This window comes from Zea mays, chromosome 4, assembly GCF_902167145.1.
Source record: "Zea mays cultivar B73 chromosome 4, Zm-B73-REFERENCE-NAM-5.0, whole genome shotgun sequence".
In the NCBI taxonomy this organism is placed as follows: domain Eukaryota; kingdom Viridiplantae; phylum Streptophyta; class Magnoliopsida; order Poales; family Poaceae; genus Zea; species Zea mays.
Genome location: NC_050099.1, coordinates 29,535,875 through 29,546,338, shown reverse-complemented (window position 1 = coordinate 29,546,338; position 10,464 = coordinate 29,535,875).

Sequence of the window (10,464 nt, the reverse complement as noted above, 5' to 3'; positions counted from 1 at the left end):
TGTTGGAAACCAATGCCATCCTTAATGCCAGGGCGTCTCCCACTACAGGGCATGCTTCTAGCAAATTTAAATTTTTCATTTTCCATCTCATGCTCATTAATTTTTGCAGTTAATTGAGCTATATGATCATTTTGTTGTTTAATTAAAGCAAGGTGATCATGAATAGCATCAACATTAACATCTCTACATCTACTACAAATGACAACATGATCAACAGTAGATGTAGAGGGTTTGCAAGCATTTAATTCATCTATCTTAGATTTTAGCATGGTATTTTCATTTTTAAGACAGGAAATAGAATCATTGCAAACATTCAAATCTTTAGCCATGGAAACTAAACTAATATTTTCAGTTCTAAGGCTAGAAATTGTTTCATTCAATTTATCAATCTTAGCATTTAAACTAGCATTTTCAGTTCTAAGATTGGTAATTGAATCATGGCACATGCTAAGCTCCTTAGTCAAATTTTCACATTTTTCAACTTCCTGAGCATAAGCATTTTTTTATTTTAACATGTTTTTTGTTTTCCTTAATATGGAATTCCTCTTGGCTGTCCAAGAGTTCATCCTTCTCATGAATAGCCCCTATAAATTCATTTAATTTTTCTTTTTGTTGCATGTTAAGGTTGGCAAAAAGAGTAAGCAAATCATCTTCATCTTCACTAGAACTACCCTCATCACTAGATGTAGTATACTTGGGGGTGGTTCTAGTTTGTACCTTCTTCTTTTTGTCGTCCTTTGCCATGAAGCACTTGTGGCCGACGTTGGGGAAGAGAAGGCATTTATTGATGGCGATGTTGGCGGCATCCTCGTCGGAGGAGGAGTCGGTGGAGCTCTCATCGGAGTCCCATTCCCGACATACATGGGCATCGCCGCCCTTCTTCTTATAGTACCTCTTCTTCTCCTTCTTCTTTCCCCTCTTGTCGTTGTCCTTGTCACTATCACTAGACATTAGGCATTTAGCGATAAAATGACCGGGCTTACCACATTTGTAGCACACCCTCTTGGAGCGGGGTTTGTAGTCCTTCCCCCTCCTTTGCTTGAGGATTTGATGGAAGCTCTTGATGATTAGCGCCATCTCCTCATTGTCGAGCTTGGAGGCGTCGATGGGGAGCCTACTTGATGTAGACTCTTCTTTCTTCTCTTCCGTCGCTTTCAATGCGACGGGTTGCACCTCGGGTGTGGAGGTGCCGCCTTGCTCCAAGTCGAAGATGTGTTTGGAGCCTTTGATCATTAGTTCAAAGCTCACAAACTTTCCTATCACTTCCTCAGGAGACATTAGCTTGTATCTTGGATCACCATGTATTAATTGAACTTGAGTGGGATTACGAAATACGAGGGATCTTAGAATAACCCTAAATATTTCATGGTCATCCCATTTTGTGCACCCGAGGTTGCGCACTTGGTTGACCAAGGTCTTGAGCCGGTTGTACATTGCTTGTGGCTCCTCTCCTTGGTTGAGGACGAATCGACCGTGCTCCCCATCGATTGTCTCCCGCTTGGTGATCTTGGTCACCTCATCTCCTTTGTACGCGGTCTTTAGGACATCCCAAATTTCTTTGGGACTTTTTAGCCCTTGCACCTTATTATACTCCTCTCGACATAGAGAGGCGAGGAGTATAGTAGTTGCTTGGGAGTTAAAGTGCCGGATTTGGGCAACCTCGTCTGAATCATAATCTTCATCCCCCACATTGGGTACCTGCGCTCCAAACTCAACAATGTCCCATATGCTTGCGTGGAGTGAGGTTAGGTGATGCCTCATTTTATCACTCCACATACAATAATCTTCGCCATCAAAACATGGTGGCTTGCCTAATGGAACGGAAAGTAATGGAGTGCGCTTAGAGATACGGGGATAACGAAGTGGCATCTTACTATACTCCTTGCGCTCATGGCGCTTAGAAGTGACGGACGCCGCGTCAGAGCCGGATGTGGAGGGCGACGAAGAATCAGTCTCGTAGTAGACCATCTTCTTCATTTTCTTCTTCTTGTCGCCACTCCGATGCGACTTGACGCGGGGAGGGGATTCCTCCTTGCCTTTGGCGCCGGACTCCCTTGATGGAGCCTTCCCCTGGCTTGTGGCCTTCTCGCTGGTTTCCATCTCCCTCTTGGCAGATGCTACCGACATCACTTCGAGTTGTTAGACTCTAATGAAGTACCAGGCTCTGATACCAATTGAAAGTTGCCTAGAGGGGGGAGGTGGATAGGCGGAATCTGAAATTTACAACTTTAAACATGAGCTACAAGCCGGGGTTAGCGTTAGAACGAATATCAAGTCCAGGAGAGAGGGGAAAACAAATCAACCAAGAAATAAAGCGGATGAACACGATGATTTGTTTTACCGAGGTTCGGTTCTAAAGAACCTAGTTCCCGTTGAGGTGGTCACAAAGACCGGGTCTCTTTCAACCCTTTCCCTCTCTCAAACGGTCACTTAGATCGAGTGAGCTTTCTTCTCACTTCTCACGGGTCACTTAGACCCCGCAAGGACCACCACACAATTGGTGTCTCTTGCCTTGCTTACAAAGCACTTGAGAGTAACAAATGAAAAGAAAAGAAAGCCAACCAAGCAAACAAGAGCAACAAGAAACACAAGTGATCCTCTCACAAGCCCTAATGCGCTAGAGTTGAATTTGGGACTTTAAGTGGATCAATTGCTTGATTTGTGTCTTGGAGTGAAGTCTATTGCTCTTGTATTGAATGCAATGTATGGAATGCTTGGATGCTTGGAGTGGTGGTGGTTGGGGGGTATTTATAGCCCTCAACCACCACATAGCCGTTGGGGATGGCTGCTATCGATGGGCGCACCGGACACTGTCCGGTGCGCCAGCCACGTCACCCAACCATTAGGGTTCGGGCGCTGTCGACCGTTGGAGGCTTTGTCTTCTAGTGGCACCAGACAGTCCGGTGCCACACCGGACAGGTACTGTTCACTGTCCGGTGCGCCTCTAGCGACTGCTCTGACTTCTGCGTGCACTGTTCGCGCACTGTAGCTCTGCTCCGCGCTTTTGCAGTCGACTGTTGCGCCAAAGAGTCGTTGCTCCGCTGGTGTACCGGACAGTCCGATGCCACACCGGATAGTCCGGTGAATTATAGCGGAGCACGCCCAGAGAAACCCGAGGGTGGCGAGTTTGGAGTTGTACGGCCCTGGTGCACCGGACACTGTCCGGTGACACACCGGACAGTCTGGTGTGCCAGACCAGGGCACACTCGGTTTCTTTCTCCTTTTGAATTTGAACCCTTTCTTCAATCTTTTATTGGTTTGTGTTGAACCTTTATGAACCTGTAGAATATATAATCTAGAGAAAACTAGTTAGTCCGTTATTTGTGTTGGGCATTCAACCACCAAAATTATTTATAGGAAAAGGTTAAACCCTATTTCCCTTTCAGTGGGTATTCTGCAACAAACAAGATGAGCATGGTGTGGTGACAAGGAACAAAGCCCGACTTGTTATCGAAGGTTATTCATAAGTCAAAGGTTTGCATTTCGATGAAACCTATGCACCAGTAGCTAGGTTTGAGTCAATTCATATATTACTTGCATATGCTACTTACCATGGCTTTAAGTTATATCAAATGGGCGTGAAAGTGCTTTCCTCAATGCCCCGATCAAGGAAGAGGTATATGTTGAGCAACCTCCCGGCTTTAAAGATAGTGAGTATCCTACACATGTTTATAAACTCTCAAAGACACTTTAAGGGCTCAAACAAGCCCCAAGAACATGGTATGAATGCCTAACAGATTTTCTTCTCACTAATGGCCTTAAAGTCAGAAAAGCTGACCCTACTCTCTTCACCAAAACAATTGATAAAGACTTGTTTATATGCCAAATTTATGTTGATGATATTATATTTGAGTCTACTAACAAGTCATCTTGTGATGAGTTTAGTAGGCTTATGATAGAAAATTTTGAGATGTCCATGATGGGGGAGTTGAAGTATTTCCTTGGATTCCAAATCAAGCAACTCCAAGAAGGCACCTTCATCTGTCAAACTAAGTACATTCAAGATATACTCAAGAAGTTTGGAATGATGAATGCCAAACCTATCAAGACACCCATGGGAACAAATGGGCATCTCGACCTCGACACATGAGGTAAATCTGTATATCAAAAGGTATACCGGTCGATGATATGATCTTTACTCTATGTATGTGCTTCACGACCGGATATTATGCTTTCAATATGCTTGTGTGCAAGGTTCCAGGCTAATCCTAAGGAAGTTCACCTTAGCGTCGTGAAAAGAATCATGAGATATTTAGTTTACACTCCTAAGTTTGGGCTATGGTACCCCAAAGGATCTACCTTTGATCTAATCGGGTATTCTGATGCCAATTATGTCGGATGTAAAATTAAAGAGTACATTAGGGACTTGTCAGTTTTTGGGAAGATCCCTAGTGTCTTAGGCTTCAAAGAAACAAAATTCAGTGGCTCTATCAACCACCGAAGCCGAGTATATTGCTGCAGGACGTTGTTGTGCACAATTACTCTGGATGAGGCAAACCCTTAGGGACTATGACTACAAGTTGAGCAAAGTCCCTCTCCTATGTGACAATGAGAGTGGAATCCGCATGGCGGATAATCCCGTTGAACACAACCGCACTAAGCACATAGACATCCGATATCACTTTTTAAGAGATCACCAACAAAAGGGGGATATCAAAATTGCTTATGTTAGCACCCACAACCAACTAGCCGATATATTCACCAAGCCCCTAGATGAAAAGACTTTTACCAAGCTTAGGAATGAACTGAACATATTAGATTCTCGGAACTTTGATTGAAATGTTGCACACATTGCTCATTTTATACCTTTAATCATGACATATCTTTTTCATTTGGTACAAATGCATATTTCTTATTCTTCTTGTGCCAAAGCTAAGACTAATATGTTTCCAAGAGTATTTCTATGCTTAGTCTTAAATTGAAAGGGGAATGGAGTACCAGGCAAAGGCAACTCTTCCACTATGACTCTGTCGGTATCATATATCCTTTGCCTTACTCATGTATTTACCTTCTTATCTTTATTGACAAAGGCCTTTAGTTTTCTTCGTTTTTGGAGCTTAATGCCAAAAGGGGAGAAATTAATAGGCTAAAGCAAGAGGACCGCACCACCACTCTGTTTTCTAAAAACTTTTTCAAAAAGGGGGAGAAATTAATAGGCATTTGCAAAAAACCCTCTTGACAGCTAAGGGGAGAACTTCTTCAAGGGGAGAATTTTCAAAAACATGAAAATGCTTTTAGAAATCATATTCCTATACATTGGCTAATTGCAAAAGAATTTGAAAAGTCTTTTCCAAAAGATTTGCAAAAACAAGGTAAGTGGTGCAAATGTGGTCTGAAATATTAAATATATCAAAACAACCACGTATGCTTAGAAATTCTTTCATTTCAGAGTAACTTATGCACATCTGACAAAATGCAAACTAGTTACATTTCTATAGTTTGTATTTGCTTTGGTTTGTGTTGGCATCAATCACCAAAACAAGAGAGATTGAAAGGGAAATGGCCTCAACATTTCCTATAATCGATTTTGGTGTTTGACGTCCGTCACAAACCATGTGGATTAACTAGTTTGCCTAGCTAATATTTTTCTCAGGTCCATAAAGTTCATATACACATACAAAGAAAATGACCGTGGGACAATTCTATAAGTTTGGAGCAAAATAGACTTGCTGCAGCTAGTGGCGCACCGGACAGTGTCTCGTGCTCTGGCTGGAGCACTCCGCGAACTGGCCGCTCTCAGATATTCTCGGCGCTCGTCCACTAAAAATCACCAGACTGTCCAGTGTGCCTCTGGACTGTACGGTGAGTCTCGGTGCAACGGTCGACTGCGGGACTGCGCCCGCAATCTGAAGCGTCAGAACTCAGAAGACAGTCTCCGACGACAGGTCCCACTGAACTGTCCGGTGCACCAAAAGGACAAAAGTCTTCAACGATCAGCACTCCAAACCCCAACGGTCGACTGAGGTGGCAGGCACCAGACAGTAAACAATACCGTGTCTGGTGCACCACCGGACTGTCCGGTGTGCCCATCGATACAGAATTCAACCAATGGCTAGAATAGTGGTTAGAATAGTGGTTGGGGCTATAAATACCCCCCAACCACCACCATTCAAGCAATCCAAGCATCCCACTCTCTTCATTCAATACAAGAGCAAAGAATACACTCCAAAGACACATTTAAAGCCTTCAATCCTCTCCAAGTTCCAAAATCAAGTGATCAAAAGCGTTTAGTGACTTGAGAGAGGGCAATTTGTGTTTCTTTTGTTGCTCTTATTGCTTGGTTGCTTTCTTCTTCACCTTCTAATCTTTCCAAGTGTTTTGTAAAGCAAGCAAGAGACACCTAATTGTTTGGTGATCCTTGCGGGGTCTTAGTGACCCGTGTGATTAAAAAGAAGCACTCAACCGGTCTACGTGACCGATTGAGAGAGGGAAAGGGTTGAAATAGACCGACTTTTGTGGCCTCCTCAACGGGGAGTAGGTTCTTTGGAACTGAACCTCAGAAACAAATCGTCGTGTCCACTTGTGTTGATCTTCACTATTCGATTTGTTTCTCCCCTCTCCTCTCTCTCTAAAGTTCTCTTGCTCACATCGTATTTGAGTTTGCTCCCAAAGTTATTCGCATTGATTGAGCAACTCATAGCAAGAAAAACTAGCTTCCACACTCCGAATTCACTATTATTTATTTCTAACCCTAACCCGGTGAAGTGCGTGTTTAAAGTTTATAATTTTCATGTTTTGCCTATTCACCCCTCAAGGCGTCTTTCAGTAACTGCTAATAAAATTTTGACCAACTTTAAAAGCAATGCTCACTTTTAACCATCTCCTTTGGTAATCCTTACACTTCACATGAGCTCCAACCTTTGGTGAGTTCATGCACATTATTCCCCATAACTTGTTGAGCGATGAACGTATGTGAGCTCACCCTTGCTGTACTCACATCCCCCCAGGTCAAGAATAGGTACCACAGGATGAGGCGCTTGAAGGATGTTGTGATGAGTTCGTGAGTGGTCTAGGTCGTCGTCTCCCAGTCAACTTTAGGTTGCTAGATCGTTGTCTTCGTATGATGTAATTATTTAATTATTTTGTACAGAACTCTGTTATATTTTAATGATGTGACATTCATTTCTATACCATGAGTCATCATATGTGTGAGACTTGATCCTAGCACACATGTTAATCGCGCTCGGGTTTGACCCCTAAATCTGGGTGTGACAATGCTCGTGCTAGCCCAAAAACCCCGGCCCATACGGAAGTCACCTAGAGGGGTGAATAGATGAAACCTAAAAATTATAAACTTTAACCAAGATCTTCGCTCGAGATTAGCGTTAGAACGAGTAATAATGAAATTGGAGTGCAGGAGATAGTTCTTCTTGCCATGAGTTGCTCAATCAATGTCGATAATTTTAGGAGCTAACTCAAAACGATTGCGAGCAAGAGAACTTATAGAGAGCGGAGAGGAAGAATCAAATCGCAATACAAGATTAACACAAGACATGTGCGATTTGTTACCTAGGGTTTGGTTTCGAAGAACTTACTCCCCGTTGAGGAGGCCACGTAGGCCGGTTCTCTATCAACCCTTTCTCTCTTTCGAACGGTCGCTTAGGTCGGTTGAGTGTTTTTCCTTAATCTCGAGGATCACTTAGACTCCGCAAGGATCACCACACACTTAGGTGTCTCTTGCTAGCTTTACAAGTCAATGAGAGTTTTAAAGGAAATGAAGAAAGCACGGTCAAGAAACCAAGCAACAAAGAGCGACAAATGAAACACTAGCTCACACTCTCTAGAATCTCTCACAAGGCACTTCATCACTAGTGAACATAATCAAAATTGTTGCACTTGGAGGACCTTTGGTGCTTGTGTGAGGCTTTTGGAGTGAAGTTTAGCTCTTTGTAAAGAACGTGGGAGTTGGAATGCTTGGATAAATTGAATGGAGGTGGTTGGGATTATATTTATAGCCACCAACCCATTCCTAGTCGTTGCCATTTTTCCTGCCAATCACAGACGATCCGCGCTCCTGGTCCGGATGGTCCGCCCCTGCACATCAATGGCTAAAATCACAACGGTCAATAGTAATAGCTATAAGTGCATTAAATGTGTCGTAAGACGTCAGATAAAGAATTCGCAAATAGTACGTACGTGCCCCCCGAATGGCCCGCGAGGACAAAAAAATGAATTTTACCGAACTCGACACCGTTGGGTTTTGTCACACTCGGGTTTCAAGGGTCCAAAACCTGGGCACGAAATAATCACTAAGTGTGCTGGGATCAAGTCTCACACATATGATGACTCATGGTATAGAAGCGAATGTCACAACTTTAATATATAACGAAGTCCTGTACAAAATAGTTAAATAATTACATCATATGAAGCAACGATTCAACAACCCAAAGTTGACTGGGAGACGACGACCTAGACCACTCATGAACTCATCACGACATCCTCCACACGCCTGATCCTATGGTACCTGTTCTTGTCCTAGGGGATGTGAGTACAACAAGAGTGAGCTCACATACGTTCATCGCTCAACAAGTTGTGGGGAATAATGTGCATGAACTCACCAAAGGTGGGAGCTCATGCGAAGTGTAAGGCTTACCAAAGGAGATGGTTAAAGCAGAGCATTGCTTTTAGAGTTGGTCAAAATTTTATTAGCAGTTACTAAGTATAAGTAGATACTAATCCAATTAATTAAGAGACCACAAATAAAAATAACACCCGCGATGCAATGCATATGACAGATTAAATTTAGTTCCATAAATTAATCATGCGAGAATCCTGAGCTCCTCATGACCGCGAGCACGGTTGATATACCAGTTTTACACTCTGCAGAGGTTGCGCCCTTTACCCACAAGTTATGTATCCCGTCTAGCCAGGGTTAGCTAGACCCTTAGACACTTCCGAGGTGAATGTCTAGGGATCCACTACGAGGCCTTTACAAAGTTCCACTAGCTTCAGAAAACCCGCTACGGTTTCTGAGAAGGGCAATATAGGAATCCCTCGTCCGAAAATCTATCGCAACATGATCGACCCGAGAACCTCCCTATACGCAGCTCCTCTATCGCCCTTGCCTCTTTCGGGTAAGGTAGTCCTCCACTAGATTTCCTAATTAGTCAACCAAGGGCGTCCCATTCCACCCTTGTAGTAGCACGAATATCTCAAGTTAAGCTCCATGTTCCAATTAACACAATGATCTTGTCATGAACAATAATTAAAACAATAGTATAACTGGAACATGATCATAATGTAATATTAATCCCAAAACCAGGTAGAGCTATAGCAAAACCACCCAAAAAGTTCAGTGGTAAACAAGGTGTGGGATAAACAAGCCTAGGGAAACCTATTAGGTCCCATCAGATTAACCTAAGCATGTCACAGTGATTATCAGGAACATTATTGGGTAAAGAAAAATGATCAAGGGCACAACTTGCCTTAGACTCGAGATTCCCAGGTTCCAGGATGATCTTCAGATTCTGGTGACCTCATTGCTAATCGTAGCCATACAAACACACATGGTATAGGCAAAATTAACATCACACCAAACATAAGAACAAGCTGCATAATAATATTCTACGCATCGTAACTAGATCGTAAGTTCGAGAATCACTAAATTCGGAGTTATGGTTAGAAAGATGTGATTTTCCAAAGTCTTAGGTAATCAATGAATAAAATTATATTATATGTTGATTAATATAAATCATGTGAGAAAATATTACAGAGAATAATTAATTGAGCTTTTTAATTTGAGTTATAACTTGATTATATGTTATAACCTTGATTAGTAAGATAAATCTACTAAACACAGGATAAATAAGTATCTATTTATAAAAATAGGTGATTTGATAAAACAATGTTTATAGTGTGTAGACAATCTTATTATGAAGCTAACACAAATTGAATGGGTCAAAATTGGAGTTTAAACAAAGGAGATATGACTTTTCTAGGTTTCTAGAATTATTTGTATACCAAAAATCAATTTCCTTATCTGATTTTTATGAATACCACGACACCAAGGACTGTGTTACAGTTCTTTAGAAATCTAGGGTCGGTTTTATAAGGTTTTGGACCCGGTTGCGAAGTTCTTCGAACATGAGTGGAGCGCGGGTTCATATTCTAAAAACACAGGGACCCTTATGAAAAACGACCACAATCTAAGGGGTATCGGCGATCGTGAGCCGTCAGATCTATATCAGACCGCCCAGATTAAATCATCCATTATGTGAACCGGTATGCACCCTTGGCCGCTGGATCCACGATGCACGTACAAGATTTTAACAAAGTCGATTGACTCCCACCCATTAGATTTGAATCGACCGGCTCATAGTGTTTCCATCCGAAACGGTACGATGTCTCTGATCTGGGCCGCCCAATCCGATCCAATGGTTGACAACGTGCCCCTCTAGTTCTAATCCGAGCCGCCCATAGCTGATTGGACGGTAGGGGTATTCTTCCCCGCTCGACAGCCGAGCA